The following is a 25,076-nucleotide window of genomic DNA, read 5'->3' as shown; positions in this document are numbered from 1 at the left end:
TAAGCACTAGTGTTGAGCGGCATAGGCCATATTCGAATTCGCGAATATTCGCGAATATGTGGACGAATATTCGTCATATTCGCGAATATTCGCATATTCGTAATATTCTCTTTTTATTTTTGCATATGCGAATTTTTGCGTGTGCGAAAATTAACATATACGAACATTTGTATACACAAAAATTAACATAAGCGAAAATTCGCATATGCGAACATTAGCATATGCAACTTTTCGCATATGCGAAAATTCGCACGCCGGTCTCACACAGTAGTATTAGAGCCTTCCTTACACCACACAAGCTGGAAGCAGAGATGGATGATCACTGTGATGTGTACTGTGAAAAAAAAACAAAAACACAAATATTCATAATTACGAATATATAGCACTATATTCGCGAATATTCGCGAATTCGCGAATATGCGATATTCGCGAATAAAATTCGAATTGCGAATATTCGCGAGCAACACTACTAAGCACCAGTACCTGGATAAGACTAATGCCTACACTAAAGCTATGCCACTAATACTTACTTATTTCAACCATCCTAATGGGGTATTTCCATCTTAAAGATGAATAAAAAGACCATAAATGTCTGGCGGGGTCTAGTAGTAGACCTAAGGATGTGGGGGGAGTCCCTAATCCTTATTTTGCCAACTCACCTCTTTCTGTAACTTCCATACACTTGAAAATAGAAAGTCACACACATGCAAGTGACACCATCAACATCAACCTTTATATTGCAGTATTTACAAGACTTCCTAATTTTCTTATACAGGTCTTTTATGTCAGAAGTGAAAGTGCACATCTTTCCAAAGAGGGGAGGTTCCCTTGTGTCCCTTTCTACCACACAAGCTTGCTTTGGTTTTTCCATAACTCTCTCTTTCTCAGTTTTTTTTTTTTTTTTACCTGAGCTCTTTTTTACCTGAGCTCTTTGTCTTCTATTGTACCTGTCCACTTCTTTTTCAGCCAACAAATATCTCTTCTGATTCTTCTATATATAAGCATTCTCCCAATGGGGAGAGAAAGCCTCTGCCAAACACCAGGCCAATAAAATCCAACATTTCAACATCTTTCATTGGGGAACAGTGTAAAGACCATCATAAACACTACATGATCAGCAGTCCGGCCAAAATCAGCAAGTTAAACGGGCACTGTCACTTCAAAACTTTTGACATAATTCTACAGCATGTCAAAAGCATTTTAAACAGTCAAAGTGTTTAACCCCTTAAAGGGGTACTCCTGTGAAAACCTTTTTTGTTTTAAATCAACTGGTGCCAGAAAGTTAAACAGATTTGTAAATTACTTCTATTAAAAAATCTTAATCCTTCCTGTACTTATTAGCTGCTGAATACTACAGAGGAAATTCTTTTCTTTTTGTAATTATCTCTGATGACATCATGAGCACAGTGCTCTTTGCTGACATCATTATAATAATAATAATAATAACTCTTTATTTATTGTTGTCCTTAGTGGGATTCGAACCCAAGGCCCCAGCGCTGCAAGGCAGCAGTACTAACCACTGAGCCACCATGCTGCCCTTAGTGTACATCTTTTATGCACGGTTGCTAAAATGGACAGAGATGTCAGCAGAGAGCACTGTGCTTGTGATGTCATCAGTGTTTGAAAAATAAAGGACTTTCCTCTGTAGCATTCAGCAGCTAATAAGTACTGGAAGGATTAAGATTTTTTAATAGAAGTAATTTACAAATATGTTTAACTTTCTGGCACCAGTTGATTTAAAAGAAAAAAAGGTTTTCACCGGAGTACCCCTTTAAGGACGCAGGGTTTTTCCATTTTTGCATTTTCATTTTTTCCTCATCAGCTTCTAAAAATCAGAACACTTTCAATTCTGCACATAAAATTCCATAATATGGCTTATTTTTTGCGCCACCAATTCTACTTTGCAGTGACATTAGTCATTTTACCCAAAAAATCCACGGTGAAACGTAAAAAAAAATCATTGTGCGACAAAATTGAATAAAAAATGCCATTTTGTAAATTTTGGGAGCTTCTGTTTCTACACAGTACATTTTTCGGGGGAAAATTACACCTTATCTTTATTCTGTAGGTCTATAAGGTTAAAATGATACCCTACTTATATCGGTTAGATTTTTTCGTACTTCAGAAAAAAATCATAACGACATGCAGGAAAATTTATATGTTTAAAATTGTCATCTTCTGACCCCTATAACTTTTTTATTTTTCCCCGTACGGGCCGGTATGAGGACTAATTTTTTGCGCAGTGTCTGAAGTTTTTATCGGTACCATTTTTGTATTGATCAGACTTTTTTATTGCTTTTTATTCATTTTTTCATTATATAAAAGTGACCAAAAATACGCAATTTTGGGCTTTTGAATTTTTTTGTGCATACGCCATTGACCATGCGGTTTAATTAATGATATATTTTTATAATTCAGACATTTCCACACGCGGCGATACCACATATGTTTATTTTTATTTACACTGGGTTTTTTTTATGGGAAAAGGAAAAGGGGTGATTCAAACTTTTATTAGGGAAGGGGTTAAATGACCTTTCTCTTCTTTTTTTTTTATTCACTTTTTTTTGCAGTGTTATAGCTCCCATATAAGACTGCACACACTGATCTTTTACACTGATCCGTGCAAAGCCATAGCTTTGCATGGATCAGCGTTATAGGTGGTCGATTGCTCAAACCTGTAGCCTGAGCAATCAAGCGCTGATCGGACACGACGGAGCAAGGTAAGGGGACCTACGCTTGCGTTCTAGCTGATCGGGACATCGCGATTTTATCGCGTTAGTCCCGATCAGCCCGACTGAGCTGCCGGGAAGCTTTCACTTTCATTTTAGATGCGACAATGAACTTTGATTGTGTCTAAAGGGTTAATAGCGAGCTGCACAACGATCGGTGCCGCACGCTATTAGCCCAGGGTCCCAGCTATCACTAGCCGCTGAGACCGACCCGGTATGATGCGGGGTCACGGCGTGACCCCGTTTTAAATATCGGGACTGGGTGTAGGGCGTACAGGTGCGCCCTACATCCTTAAGAGGTTAAACCGTGACCAACAGCTAGAACTAGAGGAGAGAAAAGCATGCTAAGCAAGACAAACTTACAATAAAAGTCAATGGGAATGGCTCGGTCATCCGCAATTTAACCCACTTTTCTAACAATTGCTCGGGGTCTGAACACTCAGAGCCCGACCGATCAAAACTTTTGACATATCTCTGGGACATGTAAAATGTTTCTAAAGTGTCAGGTACACTTTATGTGGACATTTATCTATAGTGTATGGCCAGCTTAAGGAGTACCTCTCATTAATTGATACATTTTATAATCCTCCCAGTTCACTGCCCCCATCATGATAAACCACCCCTGCCTTTATTTTTATTATTTTTTAGCTTTCTACCCTGATATTGCTCAGGTACAGGTTCACAGACTGGGAGGGGGCATTACCCAGCATGTGTGACATCATCTGAAGCCATACTGGGGAGAACTTCCTCCCTTACTCTGCAACCAACAGCAAAGGGCAGTCAAGTGTGAGAGGAGCTATGATGGGATAAGGCTGCACACACTCCTAGCACTCCAGACTGCATTTCCTGTGTTTGGACTTCTGTCCAAAATATATGCAAAAGATAGGGGGATTGTGCTCTGGACAAGTAGGGAGTCACCTAGTGGCAGCTTTTTTAAACACAAATAAAACATAGAAAATTTCATTTTTTTGTAAACAAAGTATATTAGAAATAATTTTTATTTACCATAAGGAGTGCAATAGCAAAAATTAGTTTTAATGAGAGTGCCCATTTAAAGGGAGACTCCGGTGGAAAACTTTATTATTATTTTTTTTTAAATGAACTGGTGCCAGAAAGTAAAACAGATTTGTAAATTACTTCTATAAAAAAATTCTTAATCCTTCCAGTACTTATTAGCAGCTGAATACTACAGAGGAAAATATTTTCTTTTTGGAACACAGAACCCTCTGCTGACATCACGAGCACAGTGCTCTCTGCTGACATCTCTGTCCATTTTAAGAACTGTCCAGAGTAGGAGAAAATCCCCATAGCAAACATATGCTGCTCTGGACAGTTCCTAACATGGACAGAGATGTCAGCAAAGAGCACTATGGTCATGATGTCAGCAGAGAGTTCTGTGTTCCAAAAATAAAAGAATTTTCTCTGTAGTATTTAGCAGCTAATAAGTACTGGAAGGATTAAGATTTTGTAATAGAAGTAATTTACAAATCTGGTTAACGTTATGGCACCAGTTGATTAAAAAAAAAAAAAGTTTTCCACCGGAGTACCCCTTTAAGTCAAAGGAAGAATGCTTTATTAGCGCCCTGCTAGCCCCCATGTGTACACCCTTGAATGCACGGATAGGGGCTGTGTTCAAGGGGAGCTTTAAGGTCCAGTTCTTCAAACTACCTAGTGAAAGCTTCTTGCATCTTAGAAATTACTTAAACTGGCCTCCGCTTTACATGAATTATTAAAAGGCCCATACCTCATAATACAATTGGGCACTTGAGCAGCTGCCTACATGTCATGCTATGAAATCTGTGCTGGCTCCAAACAAGGTAGAATACAACTACAATGTGCCCTAGCTCTCTAGCGTAAATTGTAATCAATTTGGCATTGCAGGAGGCCACGCTTCTTCCACAACCACTTTACACTTAACTCGGAACACTATGCAAGCACAGTGTAAAGTCGTAGAAAGTCATACATTTGTATGCAATCTTTTTGACGTACTGGCTTCATTAATCACCTCTATAATATATTATTTTCTGTCCAAGCTTTCAAAATCTTAGTAGACAGACTCCACCAGCCCAATGTGCACTCAGCGCCCTATATAAATAGCATAACCAGAATGCACAAATCCTAAAGTAACACTGTTTCCAGGAGTAAATCTAGCATTGTGCTTTCCCATAGCAAGCAGTCAGCTACATTTGCTTGTCACATTGATAATGCTGCAAACAGTCAAATATTGAAATTGCTGCTATGTGCAGAGACCATAAGAGTTTACAATTACATCCAGATTGTTTCCCATTACACGTGTGTCAAGACCAGTGTTTTCCAACCAGTCTACCTCCAGATGTTGCAAAACTACAACTCCCAGCATCCCCGGACAGCCAAAGGCTGTCCGGGGATGCTGGGAGTTGTAGTTTTGCACAGTTGGAGGTACCCTGGTTGGGAAACACTAGTCCAGACTATGGGACCTAAATTATTGTACTACCATAGATATTGAAAGACTCTGGTAGGCCATTTATCTTCGATATAACCTTCTGCTGCACATGATTGCCAGTCTGTGATAGTAATGGTCTAAAGACACAGCAGTAGAAGATTGCTTGAGGTAATGTCTCCATTCTATGCTATGTTTCCTGGTATGGTGCCTCTTACAGCATGTGGTAGGCAAATAGGAAGCATGATTCAATGAGATGACAGGCTTTGGGACAGAGACATGATTTTTTGCATTTTTTTCCTATATATACTTTGCTTTGAATATCATCTGCAGAGGAAGTTGCAGTCTACAATCATATATCCACAATGCTGAAAAATCCTACAAAATAATTCAGCAGCACTAAACCAAGCTGGTGGTGTAGTGAACTCATATGTACTAATATAAACTGTAGTGGATTGATATGTACTAATATATGTATATATATATATATATATATATATATATATATATACCGTATTTATCGGGGTATACCACGCACCGGCCTATAACACGCAACCTCATTTTATCAAGGATATTTGGGTAAAAAAAGTTTTTTACTCAAATATCCTTGGTAAAATGAGGGTGCATGTGTATGCATGTGTATACCCCGATACACTGTTTCTGACCCCGCAGAAGCCCCCAGGAAAGGCAGGGGGAGAGAGGCCATCGCTGCCCACTTCTCTCCCCCTGCCTTTCCTGGGGTCTAGAGCCCTGCTGCCGTCGCTTCTCTCCCCCTGGCTATCAGCGCCGCTTTTCTCCCCCTGGCTATCGGCGCCGCTTCTCTCCCCCTGGCTATCGGCGCCGCTTCTCTCCCCCTGGCTATCGGCGCTGCCTCCCCATTGCCTCCCCCATCCCTGGTTTTTATAATTACCTGTTGGCGGGGTCGGGTCAGCGCTGCTTCTGGCTCCGGTGTGGCATCTCCTGTGTCATTGCTATGCACTGTGAAGCGCAATGACGAGTGACGTACGCGACGTCACTCATCATTGCGTAGCGCAGCGCATAGCAACGACGCAGGAGACGCCACACCGGAGCCAGAAGCAGCGCGGACCCGACCCCGGCAACAGGTAATTATAAAATCGGGGATGGGGGAGGCAATGGGGCAGCGGCGCCGGCAATGGGACAGCGGTGCCGATAGCCAGGGGGAGAGAAGAGGCGGCAGCAGGGCTCTAGACCCCAGGAAAGGCAGGGGGAGAGAAGCGGGCAGCGACGGCCTCTCTCCCCCTGCCTTTCCTGGGGGCTTCTGTGGGGTCAGAAAAACTGGGGATGGGGGAGGCAATCGGGCAGCGGCGCCGGCAGTCTCTGGACCCAGGATAGGCAGGCGCAGAGAATCGGGCAGCGACGGCAGGTCTCTGGACCTGCAAAAGCCGCTGCAGTTCATTGATTTAATGCGCCCGTTTTAAATCATTGAACTGCAGCGGCTATTTTTTCCTAAACTGCATACAGAGATCCTTGCTGTGCCTAACTGCTCTCTCCCGTCCCCACCTGTATGCTCCTTTACCCAGCCTCCATCGAATATTAAAGATGGCGTCCTGGATTGGAATGTGGTAGAGATAAGGAATATGTAGAAGGAGTTTTAACCAATTAGCTGTTTTTCACACCCAATTCACATAACCTCATGCACATAGCGTTGTATAACCATATAAACCCCCCTGTAGTCTTTTCCTCTGTAATAAAGAAAGTATCAACTCAGCTGACAGGTGTCTGAGTGGTCTTTCTTAGCGTGTGCACCGCTTCTGATAAACCTAATCTGGAATGGAGCTGATCTTCACTGGGTACAACCCGGATCTATTTCAGTGGTATTGTTAAGGATTGGTTAATGTTCTACCTTAATCTGTGTATGACTGCCACTGTTCTATTTTTGCCGAGTGTCGATGTAAGAAAATTCACACCAGGCCAGGTTGGTATGAGTTCCCTTCTCAGTACAGACCCTAGGGAGTTCTCTTTTAATTCAGGAAAAACAGTTGGTTTTTACATTGTGCAAAGAAGGAGGTTTAGGGAGGGATAGTTATGACATCACAATTAATATGTTACAGTTTGATTGGTTGTTCAAATATTGTGTCCGTATATATTAGCATATCTAGTGTCCATTAATTTCTTGGCAAAAGTTCTCTGTTCGTCAGATGTTTAGACTTTCTACTCCCGCATGGAGTCATCTCAAGGCCTCTATTCAGAGTCATGAGCAGATAGCATTCTGATGTATATGGGTTGAAGGGTAAAACTATGCATCATTCTATATGCTGATTAGTCATTCGAGTGTGGCGTAGCATAAGTCTTTATTTAGCAAGACCTCTAGCTTGAGATTTCTGCATTTTTCCACAAAGCCCAATGTTTAGACTTCTTGCCTTCATAATCTTCATCTCAAGGTTCTTGATTACGTGCAAAGAGCAGCTAAAATGTTTTGAATTAAGGAAAGCAAAGTTCTTCTTTAATATTTAGCAATAGCATGTAGCATTTTAGCAAAGGCATATGAGTATAGATATAGCAATCAATATATTATAAACCCAGCAGTATCATTTCTACATATATGGACTTTTTTTTTTTTCAATTTGATGTCAAGGGCTTCAAATAGAAACACTATAGCCAACTTGTGTCCAGCCTGAAACTAGCAATAGCTAGAAGCATAGATTATATTGACTGCAATGCAAATGGAGATAAATTGGTGGTGGGTCCCATAAACCAGACTTGAGACCAAAATGTACTCTACTGTCTTGATTTCTTTAGCTCCCATCAATTTCCGTGGAAAGGAACTCTATGAGGGGGTTCACACTAAGGAAAGTTGGAGACAATGTATGGGGGCACTTACCCTTCCAGGCCAGATGACTCTAGATGACACTAGACACTAGATTGTAATCTGAGGAGTTTATTTGGGTCAAACACTAAAAAGCAATGCATTTTGGGTTCGGACATAACCCTTTTTTTCAGGCTGGTGCTTGATTCAAATAAACTCATCAGATGACAATGTAGAAGCATCTAGTTGTATATTTACAAAGGGGTAAACAACATCCATTGTGTCTAATTTTCCTAACTGCTGATTATTCTGCTTCATATATATTAAAAGTTTTTATAAGGACACAAAAAAAAATGTTTGCAAAAAAATGGCTCAAAAATCTGGTATAAATACTGTATAGAATATCTAATGTTAAGATAGATTGGGACCCCCACTATAAGTTAGCTCAGTACAAAGTTTGGATGGAGTTCCATGGTAATAATGGGAGTCCCTCTATGTGGTACCCCAAAAATATGCTTATGGATGTGAGGTATGGATTTTCATCATAATTTTAGCATAAAATGACATACACATTTTTTTATATAATAGCACTATGCTGCCATAGACAAACCACATACTGTAGTAACACAAATTAATACCCATAACATATACAACATTCATATAATACTCCATTATAGAGCCTATACTGTATAATACACCATACAATGTTAGGGGTTTCACAGTGAAAATGCTGATGGCCTTTCCTTCAATAAGTGATTAGGGGGTACTGCCACCCCCACTGGTCAGCTGATCTGCAGAACTGCACTGCATTACAACAGAGTTTAAAGTAGAGAGGCCATGCTGGGTACTGTAGCCCAATTCCTATTTACTTCAGCTGAGCTGCAGTAACTTAGTATGGCCACTGGGAAGCATGGGAAGAGCCGAGTGCCATGCAAGAGATCAGGAGGGGGGTCCCAGCAGTCAGACCCCCCCACGATCAGAATCCTTTGAATAGGGGATACAGTTTCCTAAACTGAATTACTCCTTTAGTGACCTATCCCAAGAACCCCCTCAATAATGGTCCAGTTTGCCATCCCCTAAAGTCGGCCATGATTGGGGGTGGATAGTAATCCATGCCTGTAAATATAATATCTTCACTGCTATTATACCTGCTTGATTCATTTCCTTTGCAGTTGTGCGATCTTTGTTGTTCTCTCCTTGTTTGCTTTTGCTGATGTTGTGTATTAGTTATTCATATGTTTTACTATCATCTTCCAACTTCATTATAATGCATAGCAATGTAGAATTACCTGCATATTGCAGACGTCCCAGCTCCCTCTCGTCTATACAATTACATTTTTCAGGACACAATGAACTTGCTGTCCTCTTTATCATTATGATTTGAGGCATTTACAGACAAAGGTAATAGAAACAGATTGTAAGATATTTCACATCACTGGTGCGATCGAGAACAATGCCAGGATGAGCCTTCAGTGAGGTATAAAACTAATGTGACATTTTTATTCTTCACCTCTAGGCTCGGAGACTTTGTTTTAAGATATTTTATGTCATATAAAGCCTTGAACGGAGAGCAGAGAATAACCTGAAACTGATATCTACATATAATGTCGTTTTTTTAAATGTTGTTTTTTTTATAGACAGCATTGAATGACATCTGCTCACACATGTGCTAAGCGAGACTTAAGAGTCACTAAGCATTCCTCTGAGCAGGTGTTGTTCTATACTGTGCATTATCTTGTGGATAGGGTTTAACTTTCTATAACGTGGAAAGAAGAAGATATACAGCAGGTTGGGTGCAATAAAACAGGAAAAGTTTATTGTATTATCTCATAGAAACAATAACTGGAGTATAAATGTTGACACATTTCAGAACCACTTGGACCCTTAGTCATGGCAAAAGAAACAAGTAAAACTTACATAAGTTTTACTTGTTTCTTATGCCATGACTAAGGGTCCAAGCAAATCTGAAACGTTTCAGCATAACTGTTCTAGTTGCTGTTTCTATGTAATGATACAATTAACTATTTCTGTTTCATTGAAGTCAACACATTGGACATCTTCATTTCTCCACATAACAGCTAGTTATTACCTATCCACAGGATTGGTGGAAGTCTAACTGCTGGGAAATTAATGGAGCACACTGCACATGTGTGGCCAAAGTGGCATTCATTATCTATAGGGCTTACTACCATTGCCAAGAACATCACTATCAATTCAGAAGCCCCATAGATAATGAATTGGGTGGTGGCTGCAAGTGCATGGTGCAATCTGTTCATTCGGGAGGCACAGTTTACTTGCATTCTTGGGATCTGTGGAGGTCCAACCACTGTGAATAATACATAACCTACTAAAAAGAGAATACCCCATATGTGTTGCTTGTCTATTAGGACCACCCCTAACAACCCCTTCGGACATGTGGACTCTAGTGTGTGTGTGTGTTGGGGGGGGGGGGGGGCTTCAGTCCCTCTAACCAGCCAAAGAGAAATGCTTCTGCAAAGAGCATGGACAACCATATATTCAACACCCCCCCCCCCCACCACCACCACCACCATAGAGGTTATACAATTTTTAAACTGGTCCGACGCAGGTTAGAGTATGAAATATGATGAGTATGATGAAAGAGTCTGTCCTTATATCATCCATTGAAGCTTGCATTTTGGCAATGATCTGGACAGTGTCTAACCCCTTCATTTCAGAAACTCAAACTCAAATGGAGAGTAAACCAGCAGAGGTGTAGAAAAGATAAGGCTGCCAGATTATGTAAAGTATTATATTTTTAGAAGAGGATTGGGCGAAGGAGCAATAAATGGTATATGTCTGCTGAGAAACTGCCGATGCTTGTTGAAAATATATGTTGGTGAAATTTAGAACAGTAAAGCAGAAATTTTAAAAAAGTAAAGCCAAATTTAATGGCTGACCTTGACCCTAAAACCTCTCAGTTCTAAAAATGGCCCCAGGATAGCACTTTAATTACTTGGGCTTGATTTACAAATGTCTAGTGGTCGACTGGAAAGCTAGATGCAACAAACTGGCCTCCTGTCCAGTGCACTTTCGGCTGAAATTGGGCAAGGTGCCGGACCTATGGAGTATCCGTCATAGTCTCCGTATGTTGTGGTTGTGTAGCATCTTAAAATGCTGCATGCAGTGTTTTGTCTGGGGCTACCCCACAATTGCCACTATCTCAGATAGAACTGAAAATATTTGTATTTCTATTAACCCAATTCTACCACTAATCTCAGACGTAACAAAGGATTTCTCCCATCTCTAGTAGAAAATCCATCAGAATAAATGAGCGGAGTTGTGCTGCAGGACAGATGTGCGTGGCATTAATTACTCCTAATGAATGGAAGACACATCAGCAGCAGGATTAGATTTAATTACAGGAAAAAAACAAAACAAAAAAAAATTATTGTTTATTGGAACGTATTCTCATGACAGTGTGTGACAAATGTTTACATGGGGCCGTTTTACCCCACTGTGTGCCGTATCAAACACATTAATTTATTCCGTTTTTCAGATCAGATCCAACGTGGCCACCTTCAGATGTGATGGGGAATGAAAGAGCAGAGCGGTTGACATAATTCCTTCTATTTCTCTACATCATATGAAAGCGTCGATGCATGTGCCAGCTAATTCCAAATGGTGTTCAAAGAGGTTTAAGGAGAACACAAAGGCGAGACGCAGAAGAACTCACAGTCAGTGTAATGCCTTGTAATTCCATTTCCCAATCGCTGATCTTGCCTCAGGAAAGAACAGCAGCATTGTCAGTCTTGTACAACAGTGCATGTGCTTTAGGCTTATTCAGAATAAAAGAGTGGTACAAAGAAATAAAATAAAACAATGCAATAATTAAAAAAATAATAATAAATGTATAAGGCCATCAGTACCAGGTACAGACTATGAACCTATAAGGTTGTTTGGTATCTAAGATTCTGGCTATGGTTTATGCCCCATCATGCATTGTTTGAAAACACAACATTGTCATGTGCAGTTTAGACCCCCCGCCCCTTATGAACCAGGCATGAGCAGTCAAGTGGCAGAATCTTTGATCAATGATTTCCTATGAGAAACCATTGATCAATGTAAAAGATCGGTGTGTGCAGTGTTATAGCCCCCTATGGGAGCTATAACACTGCAAAAAAAAAGTGAAAAAAAAGTTAATAAAGATCATTTAACCCCTTCCCTAATAAAAGTTTAAATCACCCCCCTTTTCCAATTTAAAAAATAAAAAAGTGTAAATAAAAATAAACATATGTGATATCGCCGCATGCGGAAATGTCCACATTATAAAAATATATTGTTAATTAAACCGCACGGTCAACTGCGTTTTTTAAAAGGTAAGGAGGAAAAAAGGAAAGTGGAAAAACCCTCTGTCTCCAAGGGGTTAAATAAGTGGCATGTGTGACTATAGCCTTAAAGTGTATCTATCATTAAAAAAAAAAAACGTTGACATCATGCAGACAGTCAAAAGTTTTGATGTGTTGGGGTCTCAATGCTGAGACCCTCACCAATCACTAGATATAGCTTGGCAATGTGCTTTACTTTCTGGATCAGTTCTTAATCTGTCTCTTTGCAGCTGGTGTACTCCATAGACTATAATCAAGTCTGTCTCCTGCAATGAGTGCAAAGCCAGGGAGGGAAGTGCCCTGCCATGTACTTCACCCTACTATATCTGGCAATTGGTGTGGGTCTCAGCACTTCAATTCATTAAAACCAAGAAACCTTAAAGGGGTTATCCACCATAAGGGGATTTTAGTATGTACCTGGAAGACAGTAATGGACATGCTTAGGAAGAATCTGCGCTTGTCTTGTGGCTAAATGGCTATGTTGTGAGATTACCACAACACTGTGGCTAGCTTTTTGTGAAGTATTTCCTGTTTGAATTTTCTTTTTTTGACTACAAATACCACAATTTCATTTACCTCCCTCCCACATAATAGCCACCCCACCCATTGAAACATAAATGAGCTGCATCCATTCAAAAGACCTGTGGTTTTCAATCAGGGTGCCTACAGCTGTTGCATTACTTGCAGATTGAGCTCTCTCCCACCAAGTGATTGCTCCATCCATTGAAGCAGACAGGCTCCCTGTCATCAGCTGACTAGTGAGGTCAGGTCTTGGCTGCATTGCAAGCTGGGATATATCGGAGACAACAGTCATTTTGTATGCTGTTAAAAATAAATATTGGGGTGAAAATCACCGAAGAATTGTAAGAAAATCATCACACACAGGTACAGACACTATATTATGAACTACACTAACTTTACAGCCCCTGTAGCATAGTCAAATAAAAAAAAAATCCTGGAATACCCCTTAAACTAATCAAAACTTTTGACCAGTCAGTATAATGTAATGTCCCAGTAAAGGATATACTCCTGTACAGTCCTTAGGCCCTATCAGGTTGAGTCCCTCATTGTCCTAGGGGCTCTTCTGCAGCATCTCCCCCATAGTAGTAAGTCTGATGCTATGTATAGTGTTGTAAATATAGTGCATAATGTTATGTATAGGTATATAAAGTATAAAGGACCTTTAAGGGCCTTTAGAGGTATCATCTGATGTGTTCACATGATGTGTTATGTTACCCAGAGAGCACCAGTTGACCACCTGACCTGCAGCTTGGCCTATGGGCTTCTTGCTCAGCCCCCCCCCCCCTTTATAAGAGGGGCAGCCGTTACTCTCTCTCTCTCTTTTTTTGCTGGGGTACAGCAAAGCACTGACATCACAGATCTTGTGTCCAGTACACCTGGAGGCCATAAAGCCTGCACACAGCCGCATTGTCAGTAAGCCAACTCATCCATGTCTGCTGTCTTTACCAAAGTCAAGTCACTAGTCAAGTCCATTATAGTGGCTGTATTGAAGTCTGACCCAAAAGTACTAAAAGTCACAGCAAGCTGCAAGGCCCTGTCCGTGTTACTGGTTGACACTCTGGGATTCTGGCATAGCTGTAAAGACTTTAACAACTGTCTAACCTCAGTAAAGTTACCGCTAACCCTTACCTGGTCTTGGACTATTATTGCTGTGCCTAACCTTGGGATAGCGATGCTACAGTTCGGGTGGAAAAATCACTCTAGCTTCACGAACATTAGGGGTTAATTACACCTTGCCCCTGGGCTATACCATCTGCCCCATCCACCTACACCCCTCACACCATAACTTTGGCTTCACCACAAATACATGTAATTTTTTTTTTTATGACGGAAAGGCTTTAAGGGGTTAAATTAGCACAACCTTTCCATCGAGTGATTTACAGATGACATGTTTTCTGATTGTAGACATTCTCTACCCTTTTCTTCTTGATCCTGGCCAGACTACCATGATGACTTCTCCTGCATACAGCAAACCATCCATCATTGGCCGTTTCCATCCTCTACAGAAGCACAACCCACATCCTACAATCTTTAATATTGCCTTCCTGCTGCTACCACCAATACTGTGACTGTTTATGCCCCATGTGCCCCCATTACTATAACTACATGACTGTCCAATACCCCCAAATACCATACTCCAGATATAACAGAACCTGAGGATGGGGACAGACATCACACTGGGACAAAAGTAGATAATTATGGGCACTAGCCAAAGCAACCAAATCAGACAAAAAAAGGCCTCCATACACTGCTCCCCATGCACACCTATCACAAAGACTCCCACTCCTTGCCCCTTTCTGATTTAGGCTATAGCTTTTTCTCTTGCCAGATGGTCAGTCTGGCTTGACTGGCAGGTGACTAGCAGGTATCTATCACTAATAGTTGACAGGAATGAAACAGAAGACAAATCAGAAAGATATTCAAAGGACTGACCCAAGTTACCTGTCCCTAATCTTTCCCTTCACTTTTTTTCCTGAACTTTAACCTTCATTGAACTATTACCAAACTAAGCCCCGATGTCCCTGAAAATGCCCCTATGGAATACTGTAGCCTTGCAGAAGCAAGACTAAGTGGAAAATGAAAACAGAAAACAAGGCCAACTCAGTAAAAAAGCAGCAAAGTCTAAAAACAAATACCAGGATTACAAAAAGAAGAATCAAGAACAAGTAGAGGAATTAGTAGCAAGACTAGAGCAAAGTTCTGGAGAAATGCAAGAAATAGTTGGTACAAATTTAGAGTTAGTGCTTTTAATCCACATAGAACTCGACAATCCAGGAATTTTTGAAGAGAGGCTAACCAATACGAACTCCACTCTTGACTATCCAAAGCTGTCTGCTAGGATAGCTAATCCAGTAGATAATAGATCAGCTTTGAGACAGTTACATGGCAGCTACCCCAACATCTAGTAGACAGGAGAAGGCAAAACAGGAGAACCATTTCATTTGTTCGTGGATGTGATACACAGAGGACTGGGACCAGTTATATGCTGTGTAGTCTATCTTAGGCTGGTGATTGGTCAGTGTCAGGCCATGTGAGGAGAAAGAAGTCAAAGTTTAGACTAAACTAAACCTTGACCACTTTCTCCTATTTGAACTCTGTGTTTCTCTGTCAGCTAAGCCTACGGACACAGGAACCAGAGATAATGGACAGTCAGGATTAAAGTAGAAGAAGACAGAAAGAAATACAAAAGACTACTGAGACTACATACATGACACCAGAAATGCTCATATGAGTCCTCCATAAGAACAAGAGGCTTATCTTCATGTGTTATGTGAAGAATGGCAGCCTTAGTGCTTCCAGAGAAATAAAGGAAAGAATTTGGCAGACCCAAACTGCTTTCTTGGCACCTACTATATCTACACGTTTATCTGGCACACAAATGTAGAAATCAAGAAGACAAAAAGTGTCAATAGTCAGTATGTGACCACATCACTCCCATTATCTTTACTTATCTTTTGCACAGATGAGTATTTTTGCCCACTTAGAGACCACCCAAGAAGAATATGTATCACCTGATGCAAAACATATAAGAAACTATATCTCCACTTGAAACAGGTTGTAGATAATGAAAAAAGGTTCCACAATATTGCAGAAAAGTATTTGGTGGTGGTCAGTTGTTCATTTGGCGCCAGCTACATCTACATCTTTATCTAGCTCATAAAGACAGGGTTTAACAAGACTTTGATCCTTTTCCATAACCAGTCTATGGATCAATGGATTACATTATGCATCTTAATAGTCTTTGGCATGGTTGAGGAGTATTTTAGCTTGGTTACCACTAGAGATGAGCGAAGTTACAGTAATTCGATTTGTCACGAACTTCTCGGCTCGGCAGTTTCTGCCTTTTGCCTGCATAAATGAGTTCAGCTTTCAGGTGCTTCGGTGGGCTGGAAGAGGTGGATACAGTCCTAGGAGAGAGTCTCCAGCTCACTGGAGCACCTGAAAGCTGAACTAATTTATGCAGGCTAAAGTCAGCAAACGCTGAGCCACAAGGTTTGTGACGAATCAAATCACTGTAACTTCCCTCATCTCTAGTTACCACCCAAAAAGTTATTTTCTCTAACGATTTATTATTATTATTATTATTATTATTATTATTATTATTATTAAGAGACTGATGTCAGTGATATTTTTTCTAATACAGTAAATGGTACTACACACCAGCCAAACTACATTCCATGATGCCCACATGCTCACCTCTTTGTTGGAGAGGGTGTGGACAGAATTGAACTATTGGTCACATATTTTGGACCTGCCCCTTACTACATAAATTTAAAGGAGACATTAATGAATTAATTCAAGTAATATCACGTAAAACCCTCACATTGTCCAATAAACTAGCCCTCCTAAACATAGGCCTCCACTCTGCAGAACCCAAATACAGAACACCTATTTGCCATGTACTAATTGCATATAGATCATTAATCACATCTAGATGGAAGTCTACAAATATTCCTACCTCTACTGATGGGATTGACATGTTGACAACTAACTGCTTCTTTGAGACTACCTACGCTTGGAAGACAAATTATGGACCGAACTGCGAAGACAACTGGAGAAGATGGAAGAAGCTGTTCCCTGCTCCGAAATAACGCTACCTATTATACATCCCCTTCTGATCCTTACCTTTTACTCCATATAACAGATACCTTTTTCTGTTGACTGCACTCATAACTCCATAATTCCCACATATTTGAGAATACCGTATGATGTTTTTATATTGCGATGTGTGTGTGGTTTTATTCAAACTTACTACAGGTTCTTTGGAGGACGAGGGAGGGGAGGATCACGGACTTCGGATGCTTCATGACTCTGATTGTAGCTTGAGTACAGGTATGACTGTTAATACCTGACTAAATAAATTAAGCACAATTTCTACACTTACAACTGATCTTTAGTGTGCCATGTTATTAAAGTGTATGACTGTCAATACACAATTATAATTTAACTTTTATTTCTCTACTGGACATTCATTTAAACTGAGTGATGTTTTCATAGCTTTATATATATTTATGTTCAATCCTATGTTATGATTTTATTTGTTTTATACTGTTTTTTTTTATTTATTTTTTTGGGCCATAATGTTGCAATGGCTTTGTGTATTGTATTGTAACATTTCTTGAAAAAATTCAATAAAAACCATTTGATCATTTTTTCTAATACAAGTGATAACTTAGATGTGGCTTAGACTTTGATGGCTGAACAATGGTCATGTACACACAGATGTAAATTAGATATCAACGTTACTAAAGCTAATTTAAAGGGGATGTCCAGCATAAGAAAACATAAGAAAACGTTTTATTTTGTTTTCCCAAACAGTGCCACACCTGCAGACCCTAGTGGAGCTAAACTGCAATACTAGTCACAATCCATGAAAGAAAGCAACAATGCTTTTCTAATCCTAAACAAACTCCATGGGGGAAATTATCCTTATCATATGCTAGTTTTCTGGCATACAAAAGTTGAACACTTTTGCACAAGCTGCATCATGCACAAAAATGAGTACATGTTTATGCTACTTCCACAGGCAGGGCTTAACAGCGGAAATGGCTTCCTGCGGCCTTACAAATTCAACATAACTTATGCCAAAAATCCAGTCCAGCTCAAAGCTGTTAAATTTGGGATCTGTTGACAGTGGGGTTGGAGTATGAAGGACTTGTGGTGACCACAATAATCCTGCCTTTGCTGTGGAGCAACACACTACCCCACCTGCTGTTGTGATCATCTAGAAAGCCATCACATACTGTATGACAGCTGTCTTCCCTAATAGTTATATGAGGGACACTAACAGCTCAGTGATACCTGCAGCACATCCTGCGGTCACATGTGTTGTCTCTCTTGGCAGGGCTTTTATCTGGCATTTTTCAGCAGGATAACGCTCACCCACACACAGCAGGAATCTAGCCACAAGATTGTTCTCAGGATAGAAGAAGCAAAAATGGCCACACCTGCTGGTTGTTTTAACCCCTCCCTGTAAGAAAAGTTCAATAAAGAGAAAAAAGGTTATTCATACGGTGCTTCTCCACCTAATTACAACACTTCCTTGGCCTGCCCAGTTGCCAGTTTTATTGTCAATCAAGCATTTATGGCGAGCCAGGTTGTGCAACCTACAAGTGTACAGGATCTACAGGCCCAGCTACAAAATCTCTAGGCAAGTGTGCCTCAAGATACCATATGGAACTTGTATGCCTCCATGCCTAACCATATCTTATTTTGTATTAAGGCAAGAGGTGGCCCAAGAGGATACTAGACCTTTCAGTTGTACAGTTTTCACGAATACATTTATCCTTTCACTCTAATATTTTAATCACTTACATATATTATCATTACATTCACACCCATAGTTTAATTTAATTTAATTCCGAAAACTTTTTCTTGGTGCATTATTTTTTCTGTCAATTAGTGTAAATTAGGTGCAACTTTTTCCTGTGGACTTACAGGACCAACATGGGAAATGCCAGTCTTTGTAAATTGACCCTATGTCTATAAAAACATTCATTGATTTCTTGGTGACAGGGGCCTTGCTAGTTCTCCAAAAGATCTGGGGCACGGGCAATGGGCGTGGCTGAGGGCAAAGACACAAAAAGGAGTAGCCAGAGGGGGTTACTTAATGTAGCATGTCCCTACAAAACTTTGCTCCACACATAGGTGTAAGAGGGAGAGGTTAGTCTTATTGGCTGTTAGCTTATGCTCTTTCAAGCTAGGGAACACAAGCACCAATGAGAAGCATTACATCCATGGCACGGATGTATTAGGTGAGGCCACTCTATGTTCTAAGCTAAGGTGGCCACTCTATGTTCTAAGCTAAGGTGCTCAATCATAGGGGCATCTTCTCTAAGCCATCCAAGGGGGCGGACTCAATCTCAGGGGTTGTCATTTCTGATCGGAGTAGTTCACTTTTCCTTCTTTATCCAGCCAGGACCATCATGATGACTTCTCCCTGCCATAATTCATCTCCACAGAACCTGCCAGACAAATATTTTTAGGCTTCATTCTCCAGCAAAATGTTCACCTCCATACATACTCCCCATTTGTATTACCCACAGTAATAGTTCCTTCTTTGTGCCCACATATAAAGTTAAAGTTAAAACCCCCTCTTTGCCCCCTATATATTACTGTAATGTAATGGCATAGTAGTATGGGCCAAGGCATGCAGCATGATATTTATATTTTAACATTTTTACCTGACAGGCAGCTATCCAGTAATCTTCTGCAGCACTGTTTTTGTGGCTGTTAGCAAGCCTCACGCCTGCACTCCTGGGCCTTTCTTCTCTTCTGACCCCCAGTTTGCCTCTGCGTGAGTCTGAGACATCATGTGCACAGCAGGGGGGAGGATCTGCGCCAACTCCAACGGCGCAGAAGCTGAATGTGCTTCTGTCCAAATTGCTGGTGCTGCAGTCCCTCCCTTTTCAAGTGGTGGACTCTGCACCTTTCAGAGAACTGATGGCTTGTGCCGAGCCGAGGTGGAGAGTCCCAAGCTGTCATTTCTTTGTGAAGAAGGCAGTACAAACCTTGCACAATGGAGCCTGTTGGTGCGTACCAAAGTGCACAGCAGATGTCTGGAGCTGTAACTATAGTCATGGACAATACATGTCCTTTACGGCCCACTGGGTGAATGTGGTTCCTGCACAGCCACAACACCAAATTGGAGAGGTCACGTCGCTTCTTCCTCCACGCTTTCAGGCAGTTGGTTCTGTGACAGTGTGCATCTCCGCCTCCTCATCCTTCACAGTATCCTCAGCCTCCACTGCACAGACAAGTCTCAGTGTCCCTTCAGCATACCATGTGTGCAGGACACAGCGTTGTCACGCTGTTCTTCCCATAGTTTGGCTTGGTGAGTGGAGTCACACAGAGGAGGAACTGCTAAAAGACATTCATAAAGAAATCGGAGCATGTCTTACTCCATGAAAACTGGAAATGGGAACCATGGTGACCGACAACGGGAACAGCATCTTGTCTGTGCTGCGACAAGGAAGGCTGAGCCATGCGCCCTGTATGGCACATGTGTTTAATCTGGTTGTCAAGCGGTTCCTAAAGAGTTCCCCCCATTTGGAAGACATCCTAAAATTGGGAAGGAAACTTTGCATGTACTTCAGCCACTCGTACACCGCAAAGCACACCCTCCTTAAGCTGCAGCGTCAGAACGGTATCCCCCAACATAGTCTGATTTGTGATGTTGCCACACGTTGGAATTCCACCCTCCATATGTTGGACCAACTGTATGAACAGAGAAAAGCCTTCACCGATTTCTTGATGAGCAAAGTGGATAGGGGTACTCCCCTATGTAACTTCAATGTCAACTAGTGGCAGCTCATACGTGACACCTGCCGTTTGCTCAGAAGCCACATTATTACCTGCCCTTTGAGGAAGCCACATTATTAGTCAGTCGCCAGGAGTACGGGATGAATTACGTCATTCCACTGCTTCATTTCCTACAACACGTGTTGGAAATGATGAATGGTCAGGCACTGGAGGGGTGGCGCCAACATCTCACGGCCACATGAGCCCTGTGGGGGCTGAACTGGAGGAGGAGGGGGAGGGGCACAGTAGAGCACAGTTTAGGTTTTGGTAAATGGGCGGTTTTTCTAGTCATCTGACTGGAGAGGAGGAGCAGGAGCAGTCATATGTGCTAGAGGGTTATGAGGAGGGAGAGACAGAGAACCCAGACACACTGTGGCAGTATGCAGTGGAGATGGAGGCAGGGAATCCCTCTGAGTCACTTGCACTAATGGCATGATGCATGCTCAGTTGCTTGTATAGTGACTGCCGAATTGTCACCATTCGGCAGTGGGATTACTTCTGGCACTCCACCTTATTGGACCCTCGCTTCTGGCACAAAATGGGGGCCTTTTTTACACCCACTGAGAGGGAGGACAAACTGACCTACTACAGATACATCCTACGTAGTCAGTTTGACGATGCCTATCGGCGCCATCGTCCATCCTCTCGCAGGTCTGACTCGGGGGGCCCTCTCAACTCACCTTCCACTGTCATGGCTGCTGGGGAGGAGTGGGGTGGCAGGAGCAGTGCCAGCTCCAACAGCAGCAGCCTGAGTCTACAATCGCTGATGAGTACCTTTCTTCACCCACATAGTGAAGCAACTCATCATCAGCAGGTAGACCTGGAGCAGGACCTGAACCAGCACTAGCTACCATACATCTTCAATTTAAATTTGAAAATTCATCTTTTTATCTTAGGGATTGTGAGGCCCTATTGTCTCCTCATGCTGCCGCCAACTCCAGGCTATGTCATTCAAACACTGTATGCTGCCACCAACTCCCGGCTGTGTCATTCATCCACTATATGGTCTCCTCATGCTGCCGCCAACTCTAGGCTGTGTCATTCAGCCACTATATGCTGCCAACAAGTCCAGGCTGTGTCATTCAGCCACTATATGGTCTCCTCATGCTGACAACACCTCCACGCTGTGTCATTCAACCACTATATGGTCTCCTCATGCTGACAACACCTCCACGCTGTGTCATTCAGCCATTATATGGTATCCTCATGCTGACAACACCTCCACGCTGTGTCATTCAGCCACTTTTTTCAGCCAATTTTTTTCAGCCAATTTTTTCGGAAAATTCGCCGAATCGGCTGAATCGAGTTTAAATTTTTTTTTGCTCATCTCTAATATATACAGCTATCTCTCCTGCAGCACCACTGTCATCTAGTGCATGGAGCAAGCTCTGCCACATGCCTGATGACTGGCGATGCAGGGGTTGGAGAATCGTAAAATCATGGCCCGCCCCTTGTGACATCACACTCCACCCCCTTAATGCAAGTCTATTGGAGGGGGTGTGGTGGCCGTCATGCCTCCTCCCATATACATGGGGGTGGGGCATGACATCACAAGGGGGTGGGACTATGATGTCACGATCCTCTGCCCCCTGCATCGCCATTCATCAGGCATGGAGCAAAGCTCGCTATATGCACCAGATGACAGGGGTGCTGCAGGAGAGATCATGAGAGTTCCCAGCGGTGGGACCCCCGCAATTAGACATTTAATCCCCTGTCCTTTGGACAGGGGATAAGATGTCTAGTGGCGGAGTACCCCTTTAAGTCTTGGCAGTGTATATATTTGTGTTTTTGTTTGTCCATACACAATTGCTCTATACACAATCAGGTCATTTCTTTCATGTTTCAGATGCATTTTTGAAAATGAAAGAAGCAATTTTATTGGTTGCAACTGGTCAGCTTTTCCTCTGCACAAGTTTTGGTTAATTTTTTCCAATATATGTTGTTACTAATTTCTTTTACTTATTTGAGTTCACCATTATAATTATTTTAGATACTATGTTGAAAAAGGATGTGATGAGAAAAATGCCCAAGCTGGTATCACAATTTTGGATCAGTTGAACCAAGTGGATTACACTAACTGTGGATTTGTTTCAATGTTGTCTAATACAAACATGCTGAGCAACATGGAGAGTGATATATTTTTCTAATAATACAAAGACTATCTAGGAGGATCGTGGAGTACTGTTGACTTTTGACATTCAAATTTAAACCAAACCAGCTTTCACCAAGCACCTCCTAGAGAAGCAAAGTTCATAGTAAAAAAAATCAACACATAAAAATTTAATTTCTGATCTACGTATATATGACAGCAAAGATGAAGTAAATATGTAAAAAAAAGCAGTGCGACTGAAAATAATTTACTAAATAATTGACTCCATTAATTATTTCTGTTTGGGAAAAACAGTGGCAAGTATAACATGTCACCTTGGTAGTCGAGATCTGTTCACACTTCACAGGTCAATGAGGCGCCACTCTCTTTCCTGTCATAGTCATTTCTGGATTCATTCTCATGTTGAGCCCATTAAACTTGGATTTTATCATCTCTGCCTATAGTCAATATGAAAGTAACACCTACTCTATTTAATGACTGAAACCTTTTCCCTTAAGAAATGTTGTATTTCAATTAATGTATCTCAATTAAATTACTTTTACTGAACAGGAATCTGAGAAGATTTGCCACAAAGCATGCAGAGATATTTTGTCAAGGAAATCTTGACAAAATATCCACACGTGACAAAGTTGTGAGCCACATGTGACAAGGTTGTGAGCAATATAAAAGCAGTTTTTGCACAAGTAAACTTGCAAGTTTATTTTCCTAAACTTTGTTCATTGACGCAACTAAAAAGTTCACTATTATAAAGGCGATCTCCCTGCTGCACCCGATGTTTGTTTAGAGTGTCGGGTGCAGCACTGGAGGCTCGTGATGTCACGGCCATGCCCCATTTGTGATGTCACGACCATGCCCCCTCAATGTAAGTCTATGGGAGGGGGGGTGACGGCTCTCCTCCCATAGACTTCCATTGAGGGGAACGACAGTGACGTCATGAGCCTCCGCATCGCCCGTTATCCGTCACGGAGCGAAGTTTGCTCCATACACCGGACGTCTGGGGTGCCACAGCGGAGATTGCGGGGGTCTCTAGCAGTGGACCCCTGTGATCAGACATCTTATCCTCTATTCTTTGGAAAGGGGATAAGATGTCTAGAGGCGGATAACCCCTTTAAGCAAGATTGAAGGAGTGTAGATGTCCAGATCCAGATGACCGGACGCCCTTTTATATATATTTTTTATATTTCCCTGTGTAATAGGTTCACCGTTCAGCCAATCAGCAAGCACTCATTTGTCAGCTGATCACTTCTTTCTAACCTGCTAAAAATGTCGCCTTTTTTGCATCATAGTGGAGCCTTGTTGTAGGCAATCTTCAAGAAAAGTGCTCTTTACTGGGCTTTATGGCTGGTGTAATAGGGCCCTTAGACTTGACTTGTGAGGGTATGTGGAAACATTAGATTTATTTCAAAGTTCAGTTTGTTTTCACTGAAAAAAGTTCAGTTTGTTTTTACACTTTGTTAGGTAGTGCTTGCCGGACCCAAACATATGCCTCACATGTACCTATCACGGATTCCACTTAGTAAGAACTGTCATACATAGGGTCTCATGATTAAAAAAAGATGTATACCTTTTGGTATAGATTTTCACAGGATCAAGCTCAATGAAATAGCACGAAGGTCTACACTATTCCATTCTGCAGACTCTGCCACATATGCATCAAATAGAGACCTAAATGAAACATTTTTGTTCTCCATCAGGTAAATGGGGGTCTACGGATCTATTTACACATGTTCTATGAATTTTCCCAGCACTCATATTAAACAGATTTGGCTTGACACTGCAGAGGTCGCATGACTTCCATTCAGGCAGCTCTCAGAAGAACACCGAAACAAGAACATAAGAGCTGCTCACTAGTTTTTGGAAGACATAGGCCCAGATTTATCAAATAATGTCTACAGTAGAGCTATTTTCCCACATTTATTTGAGTAGTGGGTTTGACTAGCGTGCATCTTATTTATCAAGAAGGTGCAGCAGGATGATGATTTTTGTGCAGCTCTGCTGTGGTGGGAAAAGCTCTACCGCATACACTTTTTCTAGACACTTGTGAGGGAGGGAAGTAGACACTTTCCCGGATCCTGAAAAATGCTCTAAAAGCAATGATAAATCTCCCCCATAGTGGCTAGCTAAATCTCCAGAACTAAGTAAAATAGCAAATATGAAAAAGAGAACACAAAAATGAATAGTGAAACTTTTTAATAAGGGAAAACTGGTTGTTAAGCAGGAAATATAGGAAGTAAAGAATAGAGGCAATGGCATGGGCCTAGTAGTGGAACAAAATAAAACCTACATAGACAGTCTGAAAAAGGAGAACCTCTCTGCTCTCTCTTTCTCACCTTTTATTTATTTATTTATTTTTTAGTTTTGAAGTAAAAAGGGCAGGCATGGT

This window comes from Hyla sarda, chromosome 11, assembly GCF_029499605.1.
Source record: "Hyla sarda isolate aHylSar1 chromosome 11, aHylSar1.hap1, whole genome shotgun sequence".
Lineage (NCBI taxonomy): Eukaryota > Metazoa > Chordata > Amphibia > Anura > Hylidae > Hyla > Hyla sarda.
This window is presented reverse-complemented; position numbering follows the sequence as displayed.